The following is a 6,348-nucleotide window of genomic DNA, read 5'->3' as shown; positions in this document are numbered from 1 at the left end:
CTCCTGCCCTCGAACTGGGACTTTTATGACCAGGACTCCTGGTACTTAGGTCTATAGACTTAGACTGGAAATACACCACCAGCTTTCTCAAATTTCCGGCCTGCAGATGGCAGATTATGAGACTTCTCAGCCTCCATAATCATGTGTGAGTCAATTCTTCATAAATATATGTGTGTGTGTGTGTGTGTGTGTGTGTGTGTAAATATCTTTTATAAATCTCAAAACAAAACAAAACAGGAGGCAAGGATTGTTGGAGCCATCTTGGAAGTAACTGTTATAAACCCCTAATCCCATCCCCTTTTTAACTCTATATCCAGTTTTTCTATCTCCAGCTTAAAGGTTTGTAATTTCCCTCCAGTTTTCAGGAAGATATTAGGAGGAAGCTGGAGGTATAAAAGTCTGTCCCTTCTTTCTCAGAAGTAAACGTGTTTAAACATTTTGCCTAAAACATAAATGGCAGAGAAAGGACAGATAAAATGCACTCATAACCCCTTCCCAAAATTCCTAAGCAATGCAAAGTGCCAAAATCATCTGAATCGTTCTAAAAGATTACTATAGAGATTTAGATATCATTAATTTGTATCAGTCAGGGGACCAACAGGAAACAGAAGGCATTCTCAACTAGGGTAATTTGAAAAGAGTTTAATAAAGAGAATTTCTGGAGGGGGGGGGGGAAGGGGTAAAGAGACCACTATGAACAATGCAATAACCAGTAACAGTAAGTAAATTTATCACATCTAGCCTGAATTCATGAGGGGAAAGTGGAGTTACAGGAAGCTGGAAAGTGAGAAAGAGAGCCATGGGGAAAGGGCTATCTTAATAGGAAGCTGTGGCCTTGGGTATAGGAACACAGACAACTCATGAAAACTTTTCTTAGAGGGAGATGAGGGAATAAACACCCCTGACCTTGGCCAACTCAACCTGAAATGAAGTTCTGGAAAGGTTCTTGATACATAGACAATTATACAAATATGTGTGTTTTAATTTCTCAACTTTAGTTCCTTGTGATACCCAGCCATATTTCCTGTCCTTGGGTTATAAAGAGAATTATTTTCTGCTTCAAATCAATTCCCAGTGTGCACTTAAGGTAGTTTGTGTAAACTTTAGTTTGGGTTCCCAACAACAAAATCATCTCTGCCTAAAACATACGCAACATCCATTCTTTTACTGTCCCTCAAACTGTATACCAAATGTATCTCTTGTTAATGTGGAATGGGAACTAAAATGGGACATGAGGCAAATGTTTATCAGTTGAGTTGGTGAAGAATATTGCAAAGTTTACCAGGTGAGTGACAGAAATCAGTAAGGCTGTGTTAAGAACCAGGTGGAGAAGAGCCTAATTCTGCCAAAAAACAAAAGTTTGGGAAGAAGAGTTAAAGGCAATAGCTCAATCTGAAATTAAAGGGTTACCAGAAGCAAATACGGGTGTGAAAGCCTGTAGGATAGAATGGCTGAGAAGTAAACTGGAGTGAGGATGCCCGGGTTTGATTCCTGTGGCTGCTTCTCACTAGGATAATTGCCACTTAACTTCCCTTTGCTCTAATTTCCTCATTTCTATACACAGGTAATCATAATACCCACCTCTCAGGGTTTCTCTAGTGATTACATTATTCTAATGTGTCTGAAGCATCTTGATCAGTTTCAAACACCAAATACTAGTTATTTTTATCATCATCATTACTATAAATCTAGTATCCATCAGAGGTCATACAACCTGAAAGAAGAAAGGTATCAAGAAAAATACAGGAAAGTTTAGTTTGAAATGATGATTAAATACCATGAATAAGTAAACATGACACAGGTGTATTTATTACATAAACAGGATTTGGTGTCTTCCAACATGATGCACTCATTCATTTAATGGACATTGATTGAATGCTAATTCTGTGCCAGGTGTGAATGCCAATTCTGTAGAAAATGATGAAGACATAGTTATGAACAAAACAATTGCCCTCTGAGAATGGAGACTGCATTACAATGACTTCATGGCTTCGGGAATAGATACAGTAATGAGGACAAAAAGCAGAATGTGACACAAGAGGTCAATAAGACAGGGTGATAATCCATGTTGAGGTATATGAACTGGAAGTAGATTACCATGAAATTTTGAGAGCATCCTAAAGCAATGAACTTGAAACTTCTATGTACTCTAGCTAAGCTGTTTTCTCTATGCAGGTAATACACCACTTAAAATGATTCCTAAATGTGTGTGCTCGGACTTGTGATATTTCAGTGTGAAATTTACACTACTCAACAGCAAAATGAGAAACAAGTAAGGACAATGTATTGAGGCCTTCATAGAAATAAGTTATGTTAAATATAAAAGAGTGTTCTTTTTTCTAACATGGCTGACATGTGCTGTTGGTGTTAACATTTTTATCTGTAATGAAATTATAGTAATAGTAGATGGAAGATTTAAAGTTGTTTTTAAAGCTTAGTAGACACAGTTGACAAAATGTAAATTTTGCAACTCACTTGATCTCCAGACTTCATTTCTCTAAATAGTTTCATTTCTGTGAACCAAACCATTCATGTGAGCCACTAGCATAAAGACTGTTAGATCAATAGCCAAAGCAGATACCTATTTATGACTTTTCTCTGAATTAGCCAAGATAGACTTTTGTTTTCTTATTTTTAAAATAAACAAGTTGGAATATATGCTCCACAAATTTTCTACTTGAACAATATGCCATGTTGAATTTTTAGCATTTCTCCACAGTCCCAAAGTTGTGTTGTTAGGAAAAAAAATAAGCGAATGAGGGGACAAACTTCTAGTCAATGATAGAGCTTTAGCAAACCAGAGACTAATGTACACATTTTACTACTAATCACAGATCATCTTATTATTTTTAGCAGTTATTGAAAAATAAACCTGGCAACTCCAAATAATATAAGAGCTAAAAAATTATATTGTTTCTTAAGGAAAATAGTACTGCTCAGTGCTATAAATTATTTTTTTAATAAACCCAATTCATTTCAGAAAATGGGAAACACTCAGAAGTATTGAATTTTTTCTTTGTGTTCTGCCAGAAAAATTCAAACAGTAAATGATAAACTTCAAAGACTAGTGAATTTTAATTTTTAATATAAATGTAAGAAAAACATTCTTCCAGTTTTTCTGCCCTTTCTAGTTCTGCCCTGATCTGAGTCCTTTCTAGTTCACTTCTTGCTGTTTGACCATTAGAGAATTATTTATTACTTCCTGTACTTCCCCAGATACCCCTCTTCCCTCAGCCTTCACCAAGCCTGACAAATGGACAGGCTATTCCCTATGGGTTACATAGCACAAGTATCAGTACTACCTAGATCTTCAAAATCCAGAATCTAGATGAAAATAGTGGGCTAAAGAGAGTGTACAATGCTGCAATTATGGTACAGGAAGAGGAAGATATTCGAGATTATAATTTGATGGAAGAATAGAAGGCAATCAAGGCCAAGTATCCTCCAGTCATTGGGAAGTACAAGTATATGGATCATACAGCAGATGTCCCATTACATGCATTTGGAGATACTCTGGAGGAAGCATTTGAGCAATGTGCAATGGCCATGTTTGGTTACACGACAGATACTGGGACTGTGGAGCCTGTCCAAACTCTAGAAAGAGAAAACCAAGGAGATGACTTACACTCTCTTCTGATTCACTTTTTGGATGAGTGGCTTTAGGTGCTGATGAATTCTTCTTACCCTGGGAAGTGAAGGCACTTCATACGATCAAAGAAATTTCAGATTACAGTCAATTGGGTGGGGAGAAGAATTTTTATTGTTCACGTAGCCTCAGGGAACTAAAATCAAAGCAATAACCTACTTGGCGATGCAAGTCTATAATGAAGAGAAGCCAGAAGTCTTTGTGATCATTGACATTTAAGATACCAAAAAGACAACAGCAAAACCCCCCTCCTATGAAGAACTGTTTTTTTTTTCCCCTCTTCTTTTTAAAAAAGATACCATGATACTATGATCTGTTGATATATGGAGATTTTCAGAACAGAACTTTTAACTTAAAGTGTGACTTTCAGAAATGGAACATTAAGGGGCAGCCTTGGTTCACGTTACCCAAATATTCCAACTTTAAGGAATTCTTCAGATGGCAAGTATGGCATCTCATCTCTTAGTTCCCTGCTAAAGAAGCAGGTGCCTCTACCTTTCCAATGGAACATAAGCCACCCTGACTGGTCCTCAAAGGGATCAATGATGTAAGCATCAGCCTGAGATACTCAACCTTGCATAATTGAATCCATTTTGAAAAAAAAATAATAACAATTTGAGAAATCCTACAACCGGGACTTTGCTTTTTTTCCAAATTGGTTAGCACATATATTTTCTATATGTACATTAAGAGAGGTTGTGTTTTAGATTCCTGTTGGACAAAGCCATCCTGAATTCCGCCTGGTTTTCTTAGAAGAAATAATTATAGTTGAACAGTTGGAAGACTTCTCTAGAAAGAGTCTTGAGTTTCTGTCTCTCTCTCAGGAGTTTTTAAAGCACTAGTATACAGACACTGTTCTATTTTCCCATGAGAAAAATTCAGTACCCTTACAAATGGGCCCTTCCTTCTAACATGTGATTTTATATTAAAGCCACTATATTTATATAGTTAGAAAAGAAAATAACTGTTTTACATTTCTTTGGTTTTTTTTTTAGTTACCTAATTTCTTCATCGCTGGAAAACCATGTTAAAAATGACTTGAGTGTTTTCAAAGTAAAAAAAACAAACAAACAAAAAATGATGGGCTCTAACTTTTACAAAAAATACTTACAGGCAGATTGTGACTTATTTTAAGCATTATTTAAAATAAGTGACTTATTTTAAGCTCAGGATAAGCATCAGAAAATCACAAAGCAAACATACAATGTGTTATGCTTCAATAATGTCAATACTTGTGAACCCGCTTTATGTGTTATCATATCCCATACAGGATCCCCCAGTGATTCTTCATAGCTTTTATGAAACATTTTATATTCTTAGTTAAAAAATCACTTCCCTCAAAATTTGGAACTGCCTACCTCTTTTTTGCATTTGCCTCTGTAACCTCGTAAACCTCATTTGGAAATCTCTGCCTTTGCGTTTGTTGAGTAAATCATTTCAAAGCTGCTTCTGGTAAGGGTGGATGAGATAACACAAGGAGCATGTTTACATAACATGTAGTCATTTTTCACCATTTTTTTTTTAAACTGTAAACTGAATTGGCTCTTTTTACTTTATAATTACTTTCCCTGTTTGTTGGTGTTGGTACCTTTTATTTTTATGCTCAAAATATTTGCTGATCTACGGCTGTCAGCTCATATTGGAGAATGAAGCCCTTCAGACGCTAACTGGAAGCCAGTATGCAAGGGCGGGGCTTAGCCACTGGTAAACTTGACCATAGAGTAATCACACATCAGAGTGGCTTATCTTTTAGATACCCAGGGGTTTACCTGTCAGGGTCAGGTAAACCGTGTTGATGGAGAAGGGTATCTCATGGGATGCTTAAGTCCAGGTATGGCTTCTCTTGTTTTCCAAAGTGAATTCCAAACTGCAAAGAAATTTTAATGCTTATGACTCCCTTTTTACTTTTGCTTTCTCCCTCCCCTCTTCTGATTTTTTTGTTTGTTTGTTTCTGATTCATGCACAACCAGTAAATTATTCCCCATTGGTGGGTGGTAACAATAATTGAAAATTCAGTTTTATTGTCTGGTGTTCTTGGTTGATGGAGGATAGAAATCTGGTTTCCACTAGGTGGGACATGATGGAGACTCCAGTTTGTTAGTTATTTTCATTTATATGTCTATTTGCAAGCTCAGATAAATGAATAATTTCATGCCTTCTAGTGAAGGAATGTGAGAGTTTTTGTTTGTTTACTTGTGACCCGAGGCTGAAGTTACAGAATTGCAGCTGTAAACTCTATATGTGTATTTATACACTTGAGTCTGTGTGTCTATAATCAAGAAGAACATTGACTTTCGTTGTGTGAGTAGGAAATGTCTTCCTACCACCAAAATTCATGAACAAATTATTATAAAAGGGATGCACATGACTATGCAAAGTGTGCTATGTGACAGGCAAATGCACAGAGAAATTAAAGAGTTAATTTTATTCACTCTATTGCAATAGGGAGAGAAGGATGAGGAAAATCTCAAAAGGATGAGTCTGGGGTTTTACAGAGGCAAGCAAACAAAGGAGTCATAAATGTTATGAGAGTTGTGAGCAAGGGGGAAAAGTGTCTTATCTCTAAATATGTGAGAGCAGGATGGTCCTTTGTGATTAGCGTCCTCTCAGAACACACAGAGTGGGGAGGGGTGGTTCTTGTATTGTTGTATTCCAGGAAGATGGTGCTCAGATAAAATTCAACATTGACAGTTACATGTATT

At 36.5% G+C, this 6,348-nt stretch overlaps 1 pseudogene; it reads left to right on the top strand.

Annotated features, from left to right (window-relative positions):
• The first annotated feature begins 3,037 nt into the window (after positions 1–3,037).
• Positions 3,038–3,865, top strand: LOC109271816 (protein archease-like; annotated as a pseudogene).
• Positions 3,866–6,348: the final 2,483 nt, after the last annotated feature.

The sequence above is a fragment of the Panthera pardus genome, unplaced genomic scaffold (genome assembly GCF_024362965.1).
Source record: "Panthera pardus isolate Hobbes unplaced genomic scaffold, ASM2436296v1 HiC_scaffold_17, whole genome shotgun sequence".
Taxonomy (NCBI): Eukaryota; Metazoa; Chordata; class Mammalia; order Carnivora; family Felidae; genus Panthera; species Panthera pardus.
This window is presented reverse-complemented; position numbering and strand designations above follow the sequence as displayed.